Source organism: Macaca thibetana, chromosome 2 (genome assembly GCF_024542745.1).
Source record: "Macaca thibetana thibetana isolate TM-01 chromosome 2, ASM2454274v1, whole genome shotgun sequence".
In the NCBI taxonomy this organism is placed as follows: Eukaryota; Metazoa; Chordata; class Mammalia; order Primates; family Cercopithecidae; genus Macaca; species Macaca thibetana.
In genome coordinates, this window is record NC_065579.1 from 27,390,007 (window position 1) to 27,414,020 (window position 24,014).

General features: G+C 36.6%; 1 protein-coding gene across 1 annotated transcript in view; it reads left to right on the plus strand.

Annotated features, from left to right (window-relative positions):
- The first annotated feature begins 3,002 nt into the window (after positions 1-3,002).
- The window catches only part of LOC126946724 (non-histone chromosomal protein HMG-17-like), a 1,084,902-nt gene continuing 1,063,890 nt past the window's right edge, over positions 3,003-24,014 (plus strand). Inside the window, exon 1 of the mRNA XM_050777387.1 lies at positions 3,003-3,010. The gene's annotated coding sequence lies outside the window, so the exon portion shown is untranslated. The remainder of the gene's footprint in view (positions 3,011-24,014) is intronic.

Consider the following 24,014-nt stretch of genomic DNA (forward strand, 5'->3'; position numbering starts at 1 on the left):
TGAGGCAGCAAAATTATCCATATTGTGGACTCGCTCTCAGTCACTCACCTGCTCAATCTGAGCTTCCATCCTGTTTCTTTCTTTCTTTTTTTTTTTTTAGATGGAGTCTCACTCTTTGACGCTGTCTCCTAGCCTGAAGTGGTGCAGTGGCATGATCTCGGCTCACTGCAATCTCCACCTCCCCAGTTCAAATGATTCTCCTGCCACAGCCTCCCGAGTAACTGGGATTACCAATGCCTACCACCACACCCAGTTAATTTTTATATTTTTAGTAGAGACAGGGTCTCACCATGTTGGCCAGACTGTCTCGAACTCCTGACCTCAGGTGATCCACTCACCTTGGCCTCCCAAAGTGCCGGGATTTTCTGTTTCTATAAGTTGATTTTATTCCTCTATTTCTCTGTTATTCACTTTTCCTGATGCACTTATGCCTGAACACGTACAGACACCACTTCACTAGTTTTATGTCAAACCTAAGTTAGGGATTCCAACAGATATTATGACCCAATTTCAAGTTTCCAGGAAATTTGCATCCTGGCATCCTTGTTTCAGTGCCCATTTAAGGCGCAGGTGTCACAGCAATACCTGAAAGAAAGCACAAACTCCACAAAGAACTTCACAGAGAAGGTGGTGTTTTAGCTGAATTTTGAAAGTTGGGCAAATCTTTGTCCAGCAAACAAGCAGGGTCTAGATGTTCCAGGTAAATAATACAAACTATGCAAATCCAAAAAGTCACAAATTATTCTAAAATTGGTTTTAGAATAGTTACTCTCAAAGAAAATGACTTTTTTCAAATTATGTTTTAATTAACATACATAATTGTGGGTATTTATCATGTATAATTTAATGTTTTGGTAAACAGCTAAATATAACCATTCCTATAATAGGAATAATATATATAATACATTATTATTGTTATATAGTATAACATTGTAATAATGCAATGCATTTGTTAATTAGCTAAATTTATTCCTATAGGAACAAAAAGTGCCATAGATTAATGGAAGAAAAAATTGGTAAATAATTATATATAATTCCTATAGGACTGGTTAAATTTAGCTAATTAACAAATGCATTACCTCATATAGTTATCATTTTTGTAATAAAAACACTTAATATCCACTTTCTTAGCATTTTTCACGAATAATATACTGTCATTAACTATAGTCACCATGCTGTACAATAGATTTCTTTAACTTATTTTATTTAACTGTAATTAAGTATCCTTTGACCAGTATCTCCTAAAATCCCTTTTCCCTTCAACCACCCCACCCTTCCAGTGCACTATTCTACTCTCTAATTCTATGAAATAAAGTTTTTTTAGATTCCATATATAAGTGAGATCATGCAGTATGTCTTTCTGTGCCTAGATTATTTCACTTAACATGATTTTGTCAAGTTCATCCATGTTGCTGCAAATTACAGGATTTTCTTATCTTTGTGGCTGAAGAGTATTCAATCATGTATATATGCCACATTTCCTTATCCAATTATTTGTTGATGGTCGCTTAGGTTGATTTCATTTCTTGGCTATTATGAATAGTGCTACAATAGACATGGGAGTATAGATATATTTTCAATGTACTGATTTCATTTATTTAGGAAATATTCTCAGTAGTAGAATTGCTGGATCATATAGTAGTTCTATTTTTAATTTGCTGAGGAATCTCCATACTACTTTTTATAATGGCTGAGCTACCTTATATTCCCACCAGCAGGTGCAAGGGTTTCTTTTTCTCCACATCCTTGCCAACACTTGTCATCTTTTGTCCTTTTTATAATAGCCATTCTACCAGAAGTGAGGAGATATCCATGTGCAGTTGAGAAGAATGTATATTCTATGGCAAATGGATGAAACGTTTTACTTACGTCTCTTAGGTGTGTTTGGTCTAGAGTGTAGCTTAAATCCGATGTTTCCTTGATGGTTTTCTGTCTGGATAATCTGTACATTGCTGAAAGTTGAGCACTGAAGTTCCCTAATATTATTGTATTGCAGTCTCTCTCTCTCTCTTCAGATCTATTAATATTTGATTTTTTATATTTAGTTGCTTCTATGTTGGGTGCATATATAAGAGACAAATGTCCTTTTGCTGAACTGACTCCCTTATCATTATATGATGCTCTTTGTCTCTTTTTACAGCCTTTAATTTAAAGTCTATTTTATCTAGGTACACCTACTCTGTTCTCTTTTGATTTCCAGTTGCATGGAATATCTTTCTTTATCCCTTCACTTCCAGACTATGCGTGTGCCCTTACAGGTGAAGTGAGTCTCTTGCAGGCAGCACATAGTTTTGTTGTGGTTTTGTGGTTTTTTTGGTTTTTTCGTTTTGTTTTTTTTTAATCCATTCAACCACCCTATGTATTCTGATTGGAAAAAATGTAATCCATTTACATTGAAGGTAATTATTGATAGGTAAAGCCTTACTACTGTCATTTTGTTCATTGTTTTCTAGTTGTTTTGTATAGCTTCTTCAACTTCTAATTTCTTATTGTCTTCCTTTGTTGTTTAAAAATACTACACCCAGAAAAGCTGTCCTTTAGAAATGAAGGACAGATAAGACTTTTCGACAAACAAAAGCTGAGGGAGCTCATCATCACCAGACCTGCCTTAGAATAAATGCTAGAGGGAGTTCTTCAAGCTGAAAGAAAAGGTGACTCATGAGTAACATAAAAACTCATTGGTAAATTAAGTACATGGTCAAATTCAGAATACTATAATGATGATATAAAAATTACCTATGAATTTTAAAAGTATGGTATGAAAGTTAAAAGACAAAACTATTAAAAATTGTAATCACTACAACATTTTTTAAAAACTGAGATGGCGTCTCATGATGTTGCCCAGGCTGGTCTCAAACTCCTGGGCTAAAGCAATCCTGCTGCATAGCCTCCCGCGTAGCTGGTATTACAGGTACATCCCACTGTGACCAGTTTACAATAATTTTTAAGGGATATGCAATACAAAAAGATGTAAATTGTGACATTAAAAGTTCAAAATGAGGGGGGGACAGTGGAGTAAAAGTGCATACCTCAGGGAATTTTTGCAATCAAATTTAAGTTGTAATTGGCATAAAATAACCTGTTACAAGTATAAGATGCTTTTCATAAGTCACATGATAACAACAAAATGGAAACATAAAATAGATACACAGAAAATAAAAAGCAAGGAATCAAAACACACGATTACAGAAAATCACTTAACTGCAAAAGACTTTTTGAGTCAAAGAGTTTGGAAGTTTTCCTGCGGAGTACAAGGATCATTTTGGTAAAACAAATGTAAAGGAAGCCACTGTTAAGAAACATCAGCAAATCACCCATATTTCCCAAAGCTGTTTGAAAATGACTAGCTGCTAAGAGAATATTATCTAGAATGGGATAAGAGAAAAAACATTTATAAAGATACAAAAATATTTTACAAATCATAAACAAATTCCATTAAAGTAATAGTCGATGGCAATAATAAAAACAAACATAAAAAATTTCTCATCCTGAAAATAGGCTAATCTCTTTAAAATAGTATACATATATTCAAAAGTCAGACTTGAGATATCAAACCCTTAAGAATTTGGCATAATATAACCTATGGTATAAATAGCCTATCAACTTCCTACTTTGCTTAGTAAATATAAGTCATAGTGGTGACATCCAAATATCTCTAGTGGCAGTGATGACTTAGTAAGTCAAATAAATCCTTAACACTCTAACACATACGGCAAATAATTTTCTTTTTCTTCACTCATGTTTATGTTCACATTTATTTTAGTGTTTCTGCTTCTAATATTTTCAAATTTGTGTCTTGTGTGAAGTTTAATCTTTTCTTTTTAATAATACAGTTATATTTTCTTTTTCATTGATTTATTAAAACTCTTTCAGTCAATTTAGAACATCAGTTTGCTGAGCTTCAGCCAACAGAAAATGCATACTTGCCTTCCTCAATTTTTAAAAATTGAATCTAAGTAGTATTTCTTATGTCAATTGGCTTGATTTAATCATTGATTGATATATATGCATCACATTGTACCCCATAAATTATTCGCTGTCAATTAAAAATAATTAAATAACTTTTAACAAGTGATTGCACAATTTTTAAAAATCCAATACTTTGTCTTTTTGGAGCCATCTCTCCTGGTACCCTGTGTTTTACTTCTACAGTTCCACTGGATACCGGTAAGATCCAGCAACCTTTTTGGATGGACTCCTACCAAGTATCATATCAATAGGGTTTCTCTAGAAACTTTGTCTTGGGAGAAATTAAACAGTTTCAATACTCAGTGTGGCATGAAAGAGTAGAAAAATAAGTCCAATAACTAACTTTATTAGGTGTAAGTATGAGAAGGGATTGTTGGTCTCCTCATTCAGTGAGAAAGACCTTCACTCATTCCTCTCAATATGGCAGGCTCCCTTAACTCTTGTTGTGTTTGATGTGCCGAATTTAGAGCATCTCTAGTACAATATATTTTTAGAATAAGCTTCTAGTGTCTAGTGCTATTCCAGGACAGGTGGTGTCCAGGATTCACAAGAGGAAAGGGGGGATGGAAACATACCAGTACATTGTGCAGACTTTTAAAACACCACCTTTATTTTCAGCAGCAGTCCCTAGTTCAACTTCTGAGGTAAAGTAAGTATTTTGTTTGTTTTATCAGCAGCTTAGGTCAGAATATTTTGCAACCCCTCTGCCAGCACTTGAAAAGCACTTTGAAAAGAGATAGGAAAGCTGATGACATTTGTGTTCTAGCTTCCAAAAGTTTGTTGACATTAGTCCACAGTTGTCTCCTTTCCCATTTTCTTTATTCCTGTTTCTTGACAACATTCAGACAACTTCACTATGTTTAATTTTTTTCTTATTAAAAATATTTTTTCTTAGAAAATTCAGATAGTTCATTTGCTTTCATCTTTTTCTTTAGTTGAAAATTTACCAAACTCAACTCACAGCTTCAAGTTACATAGGGATAGATTATTCATATATCTATTACTAGTAAAAGAATATTCTTACGGCAATTGACAACTAGAATTTCCTAGTCATCAAAGGATACAATTTCGGAAAGACAACTATATGCACGGTAAATAATCACAAATCAATAGTATCCTTATATATCAGCAATAAATATATAGAAAATAGTATTTATTTATGTTTTTTTGTTGTTGTTATTTTGAGACAGAGTCTGGCTTTGTCACCTGTCACCCAGTCTGGAGTGCAGTGGCGTGATCTCGGCTCACTGCAACCTCCGCCCTCTGGATTCAAGCGATTCTCCTGCCTCAGCCTCCAGAGTAGCTGGGACTACAGGTCCTTGCCACCACGCCAGGCTTTTTTTTTTTTTTTTCATATTTTTAGTAGAGACAGACTTTAACACGTTAGCCAGATGATCTTGATCTCCTGATCTCGTGATCCACCTGTCTCGGTATTTAAAAGAAGCCTACACACAATCAAAAAATGAAATAAAATAAGTAGATATCTTAGAACAAATTCAACAAAATATGTAAGGAACCTATACAAAGAAAACTATAAAACTACATCAATGAATATAAAACAAAAAATAAATAAAATATGCCATGTTTCTGAAAGATAAAAGTTTTGTAGGAGTAGGGTTCATGCCCACCTAATTTATAGTTATAAGCTCAGCACACAGTGGAGAGCTTGGTGCATAATAGACTCAAATAAAATATTGGTTGAATAATGAATGAAATTCTACCTTTTAATTCAGCTCCAAAATATTGTGGGTTAATCTAACTGAAGAAAGTTGCCAGTCAACTGATCCATAGAACCCTAGTTGAACTATTATTAGACTCTCCACTAGACAAAATAACCTTCAGTATAAATAAAATTATTTTCAGTATTCTAAGAAATAAAGTTTTCGGAACCAAAAAAGTAGGAACAAAGCTGGAGGCATCACGCTACCTGACTTCAAACTGCACTACAAGGCTACAGTAACCAAAACAGCATGGTACTGGTACCAAAACAGAGATACAGATCAATGGAACAGAACAGAGCCCTCAGAAATAATACCACACATCTACAGCCATCTGATCTTTGACAAACCTGAGAAAAACAATAAATGGGTAAAGGATTCCCTATTTAATAAATGGTGCTGGGAAAATTGGCTAGCCATAAGTAGAAAGCTGAAACTGGATCCTTTCCTTACTCCTTATACAAAAGTTAATTCAAGATGGATTAGAGAATTAAATGTTAGACCTAATACCATAAAAACCCTAGAAGAAAACCTAGGTAATACCATTCAGGACATAGGCATGGATAAGGACGTCATGTCTAAAACACCAAAAGCAACAGCAACAAAAGCCATAATTGACAAACAGGATCTAATTAAACTAAAGAGCTTCTGCACAGCAAAAGAAACTACCATCAGAGTGAACAGGCAACCTACAGAATGGGAGAAAATTTTTGCAATCTACCCATCTGACAAAGGGCTAATATCCAGAACCTACAAGGAACTCAAACAAATTTACAGGAAAAAAACAAACAACCCCATCAAAAAGTGGGCAAAGGATATGAACAGACACTTCTCAAAAGAAGACATGCATACAGCCAATAGACACATGAAAAAATGCTCATCATCACTGGCCATCAGAGAAATGCAAATCAAAACCACAATGAGATACCATCTCACACCAGTTAGAATGGCGATCATTAAAAAGTCAGGAAACAACAGCTGCTGGAGAGGATGTGGAGAAATAGGAACACTTTTACACTGTTGGTGGGATTGTAAACTAGTTCAACCATTGTGGAAGACAGTGTGGCAATTCCTCAAGGATCTAGAACTAGAAATACCATATGACCCAGCCATCCCATTACTGGGGATATACCCAAAGGATTATAAATCATGCCGCTATAAAGACACATGCACACGTATGTTTGTTGCGGCACTATTCACAATAGCAAAGACTTGGAATCAACCCAAATGTCCATCCATGACAGACTGGATTAAGAAAATGTGGCACATATACACCATGGAATACTATGCAGCCATAAAAAAGGATGAGTTTGTGTCCTTTGTAGGGACATGGATGCAGCTGGAAACCATCATTCTCAGCAAACTATCGCAAGAACAGAAAACCAAACTCCGCATGTTCTCACTCATAGGTGGGAATTGAACAATGAGATCATTCAGACTCTGGAAGGGGAACACCACACACCAGGGCCTATTATGAGGAGGGGGGAGGGGGGAGGGATAGCATTGGGAGTTATACCTGATGTAAATGACGAGTTGATGGGTGCTGATGAGTTGATGGGTGCAGCACACCAACATGGCACAAGTATACATATGTAACAAACCTGCACGTTGTGCACATGTACCCTAGAACTTAAAGCATAATAAAAAAAAAAAAAAGTAGGAACATAGGCATATAACATTAGGCACTGAACTTAGCTAAATCATCTGATCTAGAATTTTACTGTCCAGTATGGTAGCCACTAACCACATGTGTATATTAAAAATATAATTTAAATTAATTGAAATAGCATATTAAAAATGAAATTAAAAATTTCAAGTGCTCGGCCGGGCGCGGTGGCTCAAGCCTGTAATCCCAGCACTTTGGGAGGCCGAGGCGGGCGGATCACAAGGTCAGGAGATCGAGACCACAGTGAAACCCCGTCTCTACTAAAAAAATACAAAAAATTAGCCGGGTGCGGTGGCGGGCGCCTGTAGTCCCAGCTACTCAGGAGGCTGAGGCAGGAGAATGGCGGGAACCCGGGAGGCGGAGCTTGCAGTGAGCCGAGATCGCGCCACTGCACTCCAGCCTGGGCAACAGCGTGAGACTCCGTCTCAAAAAAAAAAAAAAAAAAAAAAAAAAAAAAAATCAAGTGCTCATAGTTACAAGTGACTAGTAGTTACCATATTGGATAGCTCAGATATAGGACATTTATTTTATCACAAAAAGTTCTATTAAACAATCTTGCTGTGGAGCAAGAATAGACAAACTGGGTCCTGTGGGAAAAACCAAGTCCATATACTGTTTTAGTAAATTAAGTTTCATTGAGACACAGCAAGTTTATCTGTTGCTTGTGGCTGTTTTTGTTCTAACTGGCAGAGTTGAGCAGATGCAAAAAAGTCCGTATGTCACTCAAAGCCTAAAATATTTACTATCTGGCCCTTCACAAAAATGATTTTAATTCCTTCTCTAGAGCATTACCAGAGGAGGTGAAGAGCAGCCCCTTCTGATCTTGCTCCTGCATTTGTTCCCTTGGGTCTGAGTTCCTTTTAGGCATCTTTGTGGAAGAATGATGTTGCACTCACTTAGAAACTTGCTGCAAGAGACTGCTGATTTCCATGTCTAATAAAGCTTGGGAAAATCTAGGCATTGTTCGAAGAGTCCTTGATCTTGTCCTTAAGATCCCCCCTCCCTAGGCTTTAGAACATTGACAAGACCTTAGTCACTGTAAAGGTTAAGTGTCATCTGCAAACTGCAGTGGTTGTTTGGCATCATGAATTTGGAGATATGTCTGACATAACCTGGAGTCTGCTATGTGTTTTATCAGAGTAGTTCCACATATACCTGTTTTTGCCATTGAGGTCTTGATAAAGATTTTATCTAAATGTGGGCTTTCTTTTAACATGTTTGAACATCTGTGATCTAATTAATCTCAGTTTCTTTCCCTTTTCCAATGTCTGTAATCATGAGAGAGAGCATTACACTGCTGAGTTTACAGGAAAGAATAAAATCTATCATAACATGGTCTGAGTATTAGCAAATTCAAGATTGAAAAGCTCTCTGGAGTCCTTGGCTGAAGGCTTAAACCAAGAACTTTCCAGCACTGAGATAAAAATTAATAAAAACAGAGAAAATAGCTTCTTGAAGCATAAATTGAAGAACGCTACTCACTGCTATGAACTATTAGTTGCTTCCTTTTTTCATAAGACTTTTCTACAGATTTCAATTACCTAAAGAGTTATTATCTGCCCTCCACAATTCTCCCTATATGTTTCAAATTATTACTGAGACCTGCCATGGTCAGACCACTACATGTTGATAGTGGTCTTTCCCCCAAACCAAAAGTCTGTGGTTTGCCCAGTGGTCTCTAAACCAGTGTTTCTTAAAGTGTGGTATGAGGACCAGAAACATCAATATCACTAGGGAATTTGTTAAAAATGCAAATTCTGAGACCTCACCCCAGACCCTATAAATCAGAAACCTTGGAGGTGGGGTCCATCCAACACAGCCATCTGTACTTTAGCAAGCTCTGTCCAGGTGATTCTGATACTCACTCAAGTTTGAGATTCTCTGCTCTAAACTCTCTCTTCCTTGAGACCAGTGGCAGTACTCTACTGAGATGTTAGAAACGCAAATCATGGACTTGAAAGAAAGAGAAACGTCCAAGCAATTGCTGATCAGAAATTTACCTTTTTCTCTTACTCATGTCCTGCTTTTTCCCTACCCCTAAAAGATGTTTTTAAAGTTTTTCCTAGGAAGGCTTTTATCTTGTAGAAGCATCAGGAAGTCAGGACAGAATTTTTTTTATTATTTCTTTATTTTATTTTCAATTTCTGTGAGTACATAGTAGATGTATATATTTGTGAGGTACATGAGATGTTTTGATACAAGCATACAACGTGAAATAAGCACATCATGGAGACTGTGGTCTTCATTCCCTCAAGCACTTATGCTTTGAGTTACAAACAATTCAGTTACATTCTTTACATTATTTTAAAATGTACAATGAAGTTATTAATGACTATAGTTACCCTGTTGTGCTATCAAGTAGATCTTATTCATTCTTTCTATTTTTTGTATTCATTAACCATTCGTAACTCCTCCCATGCCTCTACTACCCTTCCCAGTCTCTAATAATCATCCATCTTCTGTGTCCATGAGCTTGTTTTGATTTTTAGATCTCACAAATAAGTGAGAACATGTCATGTTTGTAGGACAGAATTCTTTAAGTGGAAGGACTTCAGAAATACCTCTGAAATATGTGAGGACTTCCAACTCTGATTATTGACGCTAGCACACTCTATGTAACTGTGGTGCTATTCATCTATGAGCTCTGACCTTGGGCACACATTGGTATTAGATTTGCTGGCTCATAATGGCAGGTAAATTGAAGCCATCTTGCAGCTACGGGTCCCAGCTCTTCCTTAGCCCTTCCTCTTGACTTTTTCCCCAACCTAATCCCTGCTATCACTGCATCACTTGCTAACTTGAAATAAAGATATGTCTAAATTATTTCAGAAAGCTAAGTCACAGGCATCTGTAAGCTTTCATGCCACCTGGAACATAATTCTTGCTGAAAGAACTGGCTCTAGTATCAGCTGGTTACTAGCAGCCTGCTGCAGTCATTTTCAAGTAGGTGAAAATATTCTTTATTTGCTTCTGATTGATGGTAGCCTGGGGTTTTAAACAACTGTTTCTTTAGAAAGGTGGTGATAGACTGATGGGGACAGAATGAGTTTGGTATGTGTCATACATGATCTACTTTCAAAATGCTGTGAGACATTTGGATAAAAGGCAACATTTGACTACACAAAAGACACTTTGGGAGGCCAAATTTACCTACTGAGACAAGGTTTTTGTCATTATTTACAATTTATTATCATGCTCTATATGCCAGCCTACAAAACTCATAAAAGACAATTCATGGCTTAATCCGTATTCTAAAAGCCATCGAAATATTATGAGAAGAAGAAATTTTTCTGAAAGGAAAAACTTAATTGTAGCCCCTTACCTGTTCATTGTGTTTTGAGGCTTAAAAAGGGCTTTTATATATCCACTTTTACAATAGCTCTGTGGAGTAGATAAGATGGGCATAATGATTCCATTTACATAGATGAGAAAACTGAAGCTCATTTCATAGAGGTTAAAGGCCTTACCAGAGTTATACAGCTAGTAAATGGTAGAGTTCACACATTAAGACAGAAGGATACCATTCATTTCTGCTTTTTCGAAGAGAAAGAAAATGGAAAGAAGAGAAAAAATGCTGAGCATAACTCAGATAAATAAGTGCTTATTGTTTACTTGAAATTTGTGAAGACAGTAGATCTTCAGTGTCCTCACTACACACACACACACACACAATGGGAACTATGTGTGGAGAAATGTGTTAATTTGATTGTGGTAATCATTTCACAATATATACATACATAAAATCCTGTTGTATACCTTGACTATGTAAAACTTTTATTTATCAATTATGCCCCATTAAAGCTGGAAACAAAAAAAGAGAGAAACAAGTCCTTCAACTTTCCCAATTCTAGTCTTCCCCACTGGCTAGTTTGAGCTACATTGAACTCATCCTACCTCGGGCTTCACAGTTAACTCAGAGTCATATAGCAGACCTGAGAAGTGACCTATTTTCTGTGTTAGGATATGGTTGCTGATCTGAGTTGCAGAACATAGAAATAACGGTAAGATCAGTGACAAGAGAGAAATTAAATCCAATGGCTGTCAATTTAGGGTGTACTGTCTTTCGTTAAAATGGTCATGTAATGTCATCATGGATGATGTTTATGAAAGTCTTCCAATAGGTCAATTTCAGGACTAGTAGTCAAAATGTCCACAAGGTTTTAGAAGAAATATGAGTAGTATTATCAGCACAATTTCAATTACAAACCTTCTTTCCTAAACTTTAATATGTGCTTTATGCAGCTCATTGTAAGTGGAAGAAAATACAACATGTACTGAATGACTGTGATGTGATAAAGTCAAATCCAGCCATTTCAATATACATTACCTCATTTAAGTTTCAGAATTAACCTTTGAGTTAGACATTAGGACTTCTATACTATACTATACTTCTATACTAAAGATTTCCTCAGCAGTTATTGAGTTTCTACTATGTAACAATCCCTGAAGATAAAAGTTTGAAAAGAGAATCTGTGTCCTCAAATCAATCATTCTTTACTGAGAGAGAAATATAAACAGATAGTGACAAAATAATACGGCAGTTTGGCAACAGAAATAGATCACAATATTACGGGAATCAGGGGAATGTGCAACTAACAAAGTTGTCTTAAACAGTGAGTACGAGTTAATCAACTAAGGAAAGGAAGAGAAGAATTCCAGGGAGAAATTTTCATCAGCCAAAGAAATGGAGAAAGGAATGACATAGTATCTGAGGGAAACTTTGAAAGGCAAGGGGGAGGCTGGGCTTGATGGCTCATGTCTGTAATCTCAGCACTTTGGGAGACTGAGGCAGGTGGATCACCAGGTCAAGAGTTTGAGACCAGCCTTGCCAACATGGTGAAACCCCGTCTCTACTAAGAATACAAAAATGAGCTGGGCGTAGTGGCACATGCTTGTAATCCCAGCTACTCAGGAGGCTGAGGCACGAGAATCGCTTGAACTCAGGAAGTGGAGGTTGCAGTGAGCCGAGAGCGTGCCACTGCACTCCAGCCTGGGCAACGGTGCAAGACTCTGTCTTAAAAAAAAAAAAAATGCAAGGGGCAAATTTGATAAGAACAGTGTAAATTGGGAGAAAGCTCTGGGATGGTAAGTGAAGTCACCCATGTTGAGAAATTGGCTTTCTTTGTCTCAATATGATGGGGACTCACTGAGAATAGAAATAGAATATAGTGATATTAGAACTCTAAATCAGTTGCTCACTGAAATAAAGAGGATGGATTTGAGAAGAGTAAGGCTGGAGAGAAGAAATCCAGTTAGTTAAGCATTATAAAAATCCATGCAAGAGATGTTGAAAAAGAAAGAAAAAAGAGTGGCAGTATTTAGTGATTAAAAATAGACAAAGACAGAAACTCTACTAAGTCAAATATTTTCCTTCCTCAACAAGGCAATATAAACAGGATGTGTCAGGGCCTAGAATTCAAACCCTATGATGGAGTGGGAAAATAAGGGATAAAGAATCCCTTTTATATAGACTACATACTTCTAACACAAGAAACACAACTGATATATTATTTTTAACTGTATAGGTTCATATTCATCAATACATAACCTGTTTTCACCAATTTTGTAAGTACATTAACATATCAAGCCCCAGCATGGGGAGTAGGGGAAGAAAGAAAGAAATCTTTGGTCAGAGAAAGGTGATTTTTGGAACCAAATCTTAAAACAGAGATGGGTTACTTAGGGAGTGAATTTCAAAATTGCAATAGTAGAAAAATTACAGAAAATTACTTGTATAGCAGGGGCTCCACGAGGCATTACTTAGCATGTTATTTTACTGAAATAAGTCTGAATTTTTTTTCACCTATGGAGAAAGTCTTCTTGGTACACAACCTCTTTGACTCATCCAAGAATACTTGAGTAGCAGTATGTGATTAGGCAAATATAAAGATAGTAGACATCTACCTCTGTGGGAAGAAAGACTAGGACAATTTGCACCTGGCAAAGGCTGATTCTTCCTATCTATTTGGTAGCCAAGTAAACCTCTGGAAAGGAAGTGGCACATCTTTACTAAAGCTGAAGAGTCTTCTTGGATGGAAAGGGATATAAGACCATCCACCCAGTCAATAGTAGTAGAGCCTCTTTGATAGTCTTTACCTACCCAAAGGGGATGTGAGCATTAAATAAGAGATATGGTCTGGCCTCAGGTTTAGCACTGAGCACCTAGAAACAGTATGGGGGCTACAGGTGGAAGTCCATTTGGACAGAGTTCTGTGTTTCATGGTGTCCCTGCAAATAAATAGTGACTTTGTCTATGAGTGTACAGCTGAAAGATATCTAACTCAGGGAACCCAAGTATGGGCACCACTGCCACCCACACAGGATCTGAAATTCGAGCAAAGCATTATTACATCAGTAGCCATTCACTAGAATGTGTAAGATGCATTTTCAAAAGTGACCCCCTGTTATTGCAGCAGGAGAGGCCACAGCAGGAACAGGTCGGCTTAAACTGTCTAATTCTCTAGGCTTGGCATCTGCCCCATTGGACTGAACTAGCAGCTAGAGTTTGTGTATCGCTTGAGGATGCAGAGAGGTGGGAGAGTTTCAAGTAAGAAGTATTAGATTGTTTGTTAATAGAGTCTGTGGGAGCTCAAGTAATTAATGAAAACAACAGAAGTGATCTAAACATAGTTGTGCTTCAAGGTGGTGAAACTAAATATTTTAATTAAATCTTTACAAAATGTCATGTTTATTTTATTTTTATCTGTTTACTTCTTTTTTTATTTTACTTATACTTTACGAGGATTTTCTTGCCAATTAAAGAATCTTTACAGAAACATTATAAGATATTCTAAAAACACTAAAATACTCAGTTTATACATGAAGAAAATAGTGGCAGAGCTGAGACTAGGTCTGTACCTTAGCATTTTAACTCTGGTCCACAGTGCCGTAGATATATTCTATTTACCACTCCTGCTCCTGCCTTCCAAAACTCCAAGCTGCATAGCTGTTTCTAAATTAACACGGAAGGCTAAATTAAAAGGGAAAGCAAGCAAGCTGGGTCTGGCAGTAGCATTAATCCCTCCGAAATCACTGATCTTTTCAATTAACAGCCTCTTTTTGAGACATTTATTGCTCTTGACTTGAACTGTTATTAAAATACTCATGAGCAGGGTTCTCAAAAAGGCTGTTTAAATACTCTCTACAAGGGTTTGGGTACAACTTCTGCCTTGCATGGATTCAGAGAGAAGCTGTAATAAAGCAAGCCCCGGGCTGTCATTTTTGCCTCTTTGCCTCTGTTTTATTACCTGAGTTCACAAGTCTGTTCAGAATTCACTCCTGAATATACTCTATCATCCTGGAGAAAAACCTATATACTTTATTTAAAATGTAGGTCTCAAAGAAAGTAAATATATAAATTAAGTAAACCCCTCCATACAGCATAAATTCCAGCTAACCTCAATGTGATTTTCCACATCCACCTAAGAGATGCCCAGCATAAAAAGCACGCTACACGATAAGATGAATCACAGCAGCTTTATTAACCTATACTGAATTAGCCTTCTCACACTAGAATATTTTATGGCATTATTTTATTGGCAGTCACTGTCACCAAATAAACTACAAAGTAGTGACTGATGTAGTAGAACTAGACAGCTTGACAGATCTAGATTACTTGAAAAGAGAAGTATTTTGCCAAGTGTTGCAATAATAAAGCAATCCTGATGCACATAAAATGAGACAAAGAATGGTGGCAAATCTCAGCTGAATAAGGCTTGGGAGAATTACCTGGTAAGGATAAATCTGACACCAGAACCCTTGATATTTCCAAATGCATGAGTTTGCTTTCATTTTATGTTTATTTCTTTTATAACAGAAGGTAGTAATATTCCAGACATACTGCATTTTATTGCTGTGGCATTACACACTCATTGTATACTTGCATTTGGGAGGGAAGTAACTAGACTACAATATAGGAATCTGCTCAAACTAAGCAGGAAGTATTTGTACGCAAGGAATGAATAATTCTTGTTTTTTTTCCCCGGAACATTCTAATCTGCTCTTTATTCATTCGGTCAAGACTAACTGAATCTTTTCCCTGGAAGAAAGGGAATGACATTTTAAATGGTCTCAGGGTGGTAAGAGTTTGTAATATTGTGTGTGATGCCATTTTACCATTGTTTAATAGGGGGCACAATTTATTTTACCCCATGAAAGAGAAGCTTCAGTCTCATCAGTATAATAACTTTTTTTTTTTAAACGATTGGATATCTAAAGATTATATCCCAAATTACATTAAAGAAGGAGATTTTGCCGGGCACGGTGGCTCACGCCTGTACTGCCAGCATTTTGGGAGGCCAAGGTAGGCAGATCACGAGGTTAGGAGTTCAAGACCAGCCTGGTTAACACAGTGAAACCCCATCTCTACTAAAAATACAAAAATTAGCTGCACGTCGTGGCGGGCGACTGTATTCCCAGCTACTTGGGAGACCAAGACAGGAGAATCGCTTTAACCCAGGAGTCGGAGGTTGCAGTGAGCCAAGATCACACCAATGCACTCCATTCTTGGTGAAACAGAGACTCTGTCTTGACTTTAAAAAAAAAAAAAATAAAAGGGAGGGGTGGGGGAGACTTCAATGTACAGGAAGGTAAAACCTAGGATGTCTGTCCCATTCTGTACTTGCTGCAGTTTACTTTCTAAGATCAGATCTGATAATTTCATCCATTTGATTCAAAATGTTTGCCTATAGGAAAAACCCCAAACCATTTAAATTTACCCATATAATCTTTTACCATTGGGCCCAGCTATCTCTCAAATGTTGGCTTCCATGTTTTGCCTTGAAATGCCCAGCTCTACTTAGATTTTTATCAGAACCCAAAGGCACCATGCCCTTTCACTCTTCAACACCTATTCACACGACTTTTCTCTGTCATAATACCAATTCCTTCTCTGCCTATTCATGGTCTAACCCCAGTCCCTCTGCTATGGTCCCTTCATGCTTTGTAGCTACCTCTTAAAAAGATACCTCAAGCCCTATTGAAAGTTCTAGCTTAAGGCTTACCTCTCCCAATGGATGATACGATATTTATGAACAAAAATTCTGTTACATTTCTGTAAATCAGTTTAGTGCCTTTTGCAGTTTCTGGCATATGACAGGTTCTTCATAAGTGTTTAACAAAACTTAATTTTTAAAATTGTGCTATGTTTTTCTTACCTACTTACCTACTACTTTGAGATTTTCTGGAAAATCACAGCTGTTTTATCTATCATTCTATTATTTTTCAAAAATTTTTTTGTTTAAAATTTTTTGACTTTTACCAATTTTTAAATTTTATTGTTAATTGACCAATTATAATTGTATATATTTATTGGGCACAAAATGGTGTTATATGTATACAATGTGGAATGATTAAATCAAGTTAATTAACATAACCATCACATCGAATACCACTTTTTGTGGTGAGAACATTGGAAATTGACCCTCAGTATTTTTGAGATATATAAAAAAGACATTATTATTTACAATAGTCACTGTGCTGTACAAAATGTCTCAAAAACTTATTGTTCCTCTCAAACTGAAACTTTGCACCCTTTAACCAACATGTCCCTTTTCCCCCAGTGTCCAGCCTCTAGTAAGCACCATTCTGCGTTCTGCTTCTTTAATTCAATTGTTTTAGATTTCACATATAAGTGAGAACATGCATTACTTGTCTTCCTGTGCCTGGCTTATTTCTCTTAGCATAATGTTCTCCAATTCCATTCCTGTTTTTGCAATTCACAAAATTTCTTTCTTTTTTTAAGGCTGCATAGTATTCCATTGTGTATATATACATTTGTATCCATTCATCTGCCGATAGGCATTTAGATTGATTCTGTAACTTGGATACTGTGAATACTGTTGCAATGAACATAGGAGTACAGATACCTTTTTGATATATTAATTTCATTTCCTTTAGATACATACTCAGAAGTGAGATTGGTGGATCATATGGTAATTCTATTTTTAGTGTTTTGAGGAACCTCTCTACAGTTTTTCATAATGGTTGGATGAATTTACATTCCCATCCTCAATGCACGAGGATTCCCTTTTTTACATATCCTTGCCAGCACTTACTGTCTTTCCTCTTCTTGATAATAGCCATTCTGACAGGTATCAGGTGATATTTTGTTGTGGTTTTGACACTTCCCTAATGATTAGTGACATCGAGCATTTTTTCCATTTGTATGTCTTCTGAAAAATATTCAGGTCTTTTGCCCATTTTTTAATTGGATTTTTTGTTTTCTTGCTATTGAGTTATTTTGAATTTCTTTTATAGTTTGGAAATCAACCTGTTTTCAGATGTATATCTTGCAAATATTTTCTTCCATTCCATAGGGTTTTTTTCACTTTATCAATTGTTACCTTTGAAGTGCAGAAGCTTCTTAATATGAGGTAATCCCATTTGTCCTTTTTTGTGTTAGCTGCCTGACAAAATTTGATGATTTTGGCATCAAATCCAAATTATCATTGCCCACTTATCATTCTATTCTTAACTGAAGTGCCTAGCAGAATGCTTGGCATATAGAAAACACTAATTAAATTTTTGTTGAATGGATAAGTAAGAAAATGAACAGGGATATTTTTTTAGACAAAAATATCTAGATTCAAATCTAGGATACCATTACTAACTGAAAGACTGGAGTTATTTCTTAATTTTCCTTATCTATAAAATGGTAATAAAAGTATCCATCCTGTAATGTTATAATTGAAGATCAAAGGCAGTGACATGTAAGTGGCTTAGCCTAGTGTTTGAAACATTTCCTCTTTCTGGTATATCTGTTTCAATTAGAAATATTCCTAGTTGCAGGTAACAGAGCATCCAATGTGCAGTACCTTAAACACATTCTGGTCTATTTTATATATTAAGCAAAGGTTGATGAGCATTTTTTCTAACACATTGTGACTGGAGTCAGAAGAGAACCTAGCAACAATCTAGGTGTGTGGCTTTGAATAAGACTACCCCTTCCACAGCTTCCACATCAGTAAATATCCCAGTTTATATTATATTACAGTAAGCCCAGAATTCGAGTCATTTTTACTTTCCCATACAGATATTCTAATCTCTATATGGGTATTCTGGCAGCAAAACATAACCATATCCTAGCACTTTCTAGCACTCTTTTTTCTTGCTTTATTTTTCTCCCCAGGATTTTAAAAATCATTCTGACAGACCATGCACACACAGACACACACATACTCACACACACTCTCCTACAAATTTGTTTTCTGTTTCTCTTCCAACACTGGAATATAAGATTCCATTCTGAAAGCAAGAATTTTTGTCTATTTATGTCACTGCTTATCTCCAGCTTCTAAAAAAAGTGTATTTGTAAGATGCAGGTTCTCAATACATATTTTTGATGATGAAATAAATGGCTGAAGTTTTATTTTAGATGTTCACTGATAATCATCAGGACTCATGATCTTTTTTGTTTTAGCTCTACTATTCTTAGCTTACTGAGTTTTAGGTTGGCTGTTCCACTTAAAAGTATCAATTCACATTCCAGAAAGGAAAAACATGATAAAGTCAAAGCTTAACCAACTTTTAAAATATACTACCCTCTTTCTCTATTCTAAATAATATATGTTTCCCTAAACCTTATGATAGAGTTCCACTTTCATTTTATTTATCCTAACTGTGTCTCATGACACCCTGGGCTGCAAAAAAGTCTGGTAATCCAGTGTAATTTTCTTAGTAAGCAAAGGGTGATAGGAGGGATTGAAAATGGATTTTGAGTCAGCCAGTATATAGTTTCTGCCACAAATATATTTGTAATATTCCATATTATTTATATGTAAATGAATAAATTAGAATTTAAAGTACTAAGTGTTACAAGTAAAGAATCTTGAATGTAGTATGATCCCATGGCTTATAAGAGAATGTAAATATGTACTTTCGGATTAATTAAACAGGAGTATTGATACTCTAAAACTGAATGCAATATAAACTCTTCACTTATATTTGGCTTTGGAAAGTGTCTTGAATTTATATATTCATAGAATGAATCTCACTTGCTCAAAATGATTCAGGATTCACCTTCTACAGGGGCATCTCTAGTCAAAAAGTAAGTGAGAAGTGCCTCCATTACAAATGGCCTGAAAAGAAAGAAAATAGCCACCCTTTGAGTGTCTACTATATTCTAAAAGCTTGTATGCACTGAGTCATTTAATCTATGTGACAATACGTCAAGGTAAGAGTTATTATCTCCAATGTAGAGACACGTTATCTCCTGTTTTAGAGACTGGTAAAGTGAGGTTCAGAGAATTTCGAAAACTTGGTAAATGAGAGAAAGAACGAGCCAGAGAGAGAGAAAGATTTGAACTAGGTTTGGTTTGGCTCCAGAGTTGTCTAACTATACTCTGTGCTCCTCCACAAACAGAAGGATCATATTGTAGTGTTCATTAAAAGTTGTGCACCGCCGGGTGCGGTGACTGACGCCTGTAATCCCAACACTTTGGGAGGCGGAGGCGGGCAGATCACAAGGTCAGGAGATCCAGATCATTCTGGCTAACACTTTCACTGTGTCTACTAAAAATACAAAAAATTAGCGGGGTGTGGTGGCGAGCGCCTGTAGTCCCACCTACTCGGGAGGCTGGGGCAGGAGAATGGCGCGAACCCGGGAGGCGGAGCTTGCAGTGAGCTGAGATCGCGCCACTGCACTCCAGCCTGGGTGACAGAGGGAGACTCTGTCTTAAAAAAAAAAAAAAAAAAAATTGCGTACCACAACATAGTTTGCCCATTTTCTCCTCTGAATTCAGATACTGACATATCCTATACAAACCACATTTCCTAAGGTTGACTTAAGGCTGACTTCCCCCAGAGTTTCTTAGACCAAAGAGAAAATAGGAAATGACAAGATTATAAAGGCTTTCATTAAATTAAAAAATATATATAAAGTTCAAGGAATGGAGATGTCAAGTAGACTACCAGATTAGCTCTGATCGATACTGAGTACTCTTGTCAACACAGCAAATCCTTAAGCAGAGAAGACCCTGTCAAAGCTGAAAGTAAATTTTGTCAAGAGATAGATTATGTCATGGACAGAACTCGGGAGTCTGTGTCATTTTTCATTTGCTTTTGGGTGTTTTGGACTTCTATGAAAAACACTCTTGACACTCTGGGAGGCTGAGGTGAGTGGATCACTTGAGCCAGGAGTTCGAGACTAACCTGTGCAACATGGCAAAAACACTGTCTCTACAAAAAATACAAAAATTAGCCAGGCGTGGTGGTGCTTGCCTGTAGTCCCAGCTACTTAGGAGGCTGAGGTGGGAAGATCGCTTTAACCCGGAAGATCAAGGCTGCAGTGAGTCAAGATTATGCCACTGCTCTCCAATCTAGGTGACAGAGTGAGACTCTGTTTCAATAAAAAATAAATCTACAAAAATAAAAAAGATAAAAACACTTGATAACTCTGATGCCAATGCTCAGGCCAGTGACATTTTATACTGCTAGTTCTCTTCTCCTTCACATATGTCTCCGAAGTTTGCTATTCATGAAAGAAGGGAAAAGAAAGAACTAGTGAAAGGTCCTGACTACTTCAGCTCACAGAATTTCTTCGTCAGCCTCAAAACCACAGATAAGTTCCAATTAATTAATACTATATTACAAAAAAAGAAAAAAAAACCCTTTCTTCTCTAGAAGAGAGAACATATGGCCTAACTATAGCAAAACCATACTCTAAATATCCCCAAAAGAAACAGAGCTGAAATAAGTAGAATTGTTGGAAGAAAAAAAAACTATCATTACTCATGGAATACTATGCAGCCATAAAAAAGGATGAGTTTATGTCCTTTGTAGGGACATGGATGCAGCTGGAAACCATCATTCTCAGCAAACTATCGCAAGAACAGAAAACCAAACACCGCATGTTCTCACTCATAGGTGGGAACTTAACAATGAGATCACTTGGACTCGGGAAGGGGAACATCACACACCGGGGCCTATCATGAGGAGGAGGGAGGGGGGAGGGATTGCATTGGGAGTTATACCTGATGTAAATGACGAGCTGATGGGTGCTGACGAGTTGATGGGTGCAGCACAGCAACATGGCACAAGTATACATATGTAACAAACCTGCACGTTATGCACATGTACCCTAGAACTTAAAGTATAATAATAATAATAAATAAATAAGAAACTTTTTGTGCCATGTATTTTATATATGTTATTGCTTTGAAATATCACAATATTATGTGGCATATATTATTTTTATTATTTTACATATGAAGAAACTGAGGTTCAGAAAGGTCTAAGATCAAAAGGAAAATAAATAAGGAGTAGATCCATCTAGTGCCATAACATATATTTTGCCACTTGATCACATTATCTTTCCTTTTTTGTTTTTTTTCCTTAACTTTTCCAAGATATACCAGCTTTTATTCAATTACAACCATGTTTTAGCTCCCAGGATATCTTAAGGTTATCAGACCAAGGCCAACTTGAGTCAATAAAAAGTACTGCCATGTAGATTTAGAGCTGTAGAAAAAAAGACTGTGTTTGGCAAAAACTAAGCTTCTACAACAAAGAGCCCCCAAGCTACAGAAACTCAAAGTGTAAGCTTATTTTCTCTCAAATAATAGTGGGTATACAATCAACAAGCAGTTCTGCTATACCTGTTGTCCAGACACTCAGGTTTCTTTAATCACCCACTGTAACTTAGGGTGTTGCCCTCATCTTCCTAGTTATAGCAGGCTCGTCAGCACCATGCATTAAGCTTTAGCTCACAGGAATTGTAAAGGAGAGGATGGAGGGCTATCTGCCTCCTTTTTCGGAGATGCAATAAGCAAGTTTCGTGTATTATTATTTATACTCAGAATCCACTGGCCAAAATGTAATTGAGTGACCACAACAAGCTGCAAGGAGTCTCTGGCTGAGTAGCTAGGGGCATTAGTAAAGTTTCCATTACTAAAAAAGGAGAGCAGAGAAGAATGGACACCAGGGAACGAAGAGCACTTTCCGACATAGTTCTCTCTTTTCTTGACTAAGGTGAATCAGTCTGGAAATCCTCACACGATACCATCTCCTTATTAGAGCAACCTGTATATATTATTTTTACATAACCAAAATATGCTGCTTTTCAACTCAAATGAATTTGAGCCCATTCTGAAACCAAAGTTGTGACAAAGGGATGGCTGGCAGGCAGCAAAGTATCTACAAGTTTCTGGCAGAATAATAGTATCTTCAATTAATATTAAAACTGAGGCTCTGTAGGGACCTGTTACAATTATACAACATCCCCTCACACTCATGGCTTCTAAGTGACCTAACTGAATAAAGGAAGCAAAAGACAGCTTGACTGGCTCTGCTTTTGACTGATCCCCATAGGGTTGCTTTCCTGCAGAGAGGGCTACAGAATATAAAGGAATATTAAATAGCCTTCCTTTCCCAAAGGAATGATTGAAGAGTTTTTGGAAGAGCCCCAGGCACAGAGCAGATTGGCAAGTAATGTCGTATCTAGGACTCTGCCACCATCCTTACAGAGCTGAATCTTCAACCCTTAAAGATCCCTCTTTGTGAACTTATGATATAAACAAAATAAGAAGCTTAACATTGAGAGAATGCCAAGATTTTATTAACCACCTCATTGAATATGGTCATTTTCTTGCCTAGGAAATTTCAGCAGTTAAATGGAATGCATAGATTGTAGAAAAGTTGAATTTTATAAATAATAAATCTAAAGTGTTTAAGAGCCCCTTGCTGGTCCTGCAAAAGCCATGTCCCTCAAGTCTATTATGTGGGCTGTAAAAATGACTAATGATCAGAGAACAGTGTAGTAGTTGAAAGCTTGTACTCCAAATCCCTTTAACTGTAGTTTGAGTCCTGGCTTTGCTTCTTCCAAGACTTTTTCAAAAGATAAAAAGGTAAAATTGATTAGGAGATATGTGCTATAGTTTGATTATTCCTTATTTCTATACATTTTTGTTTTCTAGCACCTACCATGTGTCAGATAAAAGTTGAACAGAGCCCGAACTGAAACAGTGGCAGAAGAAATGGAGAACAGTGGACAAACTGAGGAGCTATTTGCTATTTTAGAGCTATTTGCTATTTTAGAGCTATTTTGCTATTGATTTATATTGTAGAGCTGTAATTTTCCTCAATAAATACAGATCTCATTTGTCACTCCCCCTTTCTGGGGTCTGTTTAAAGGATCAGCCACAACCTACTCTCTACTAGTAATTTCCCACCATACAGTGAGTGCAGACATAATGAGGAGGTTTGAATAAATTTTTATCAATAAAGTCAGTATGATATGTCTTTGCCTCCCTTATTCCAAGTACACAGGATTCTTGATTACAAGAAGACTTAAGTGAGAAAAATCTGGAGAAACTTCTGAACTGTGGCATTAATATGGTATGAAAGAAACAGCACTGGATTCTAAGCCGAATGACTTGAAAATCAGTCCTGCCTTATTTCTATTGTAACAGAGTATCAAGTTGGACAAGTCTATTGTCATGAAAATTCTTCTTTGGTAAAGTTGGGATGGTAATGGCTGTGCTGTTCACCTCACAGAAATGTTGAGAAGAAATTAACTCAAAGTACTTTATATATTAAAATATTTGCAGAAACTTCTCTTGGGGAGAAGGAAATTTTCATTAAAATATTTGATGCTAAACTTGACAGACTGGGTAAAAATTGTACATTGTCAACAGCACTTTAAAAACACCTTAAGTCACCCTTAA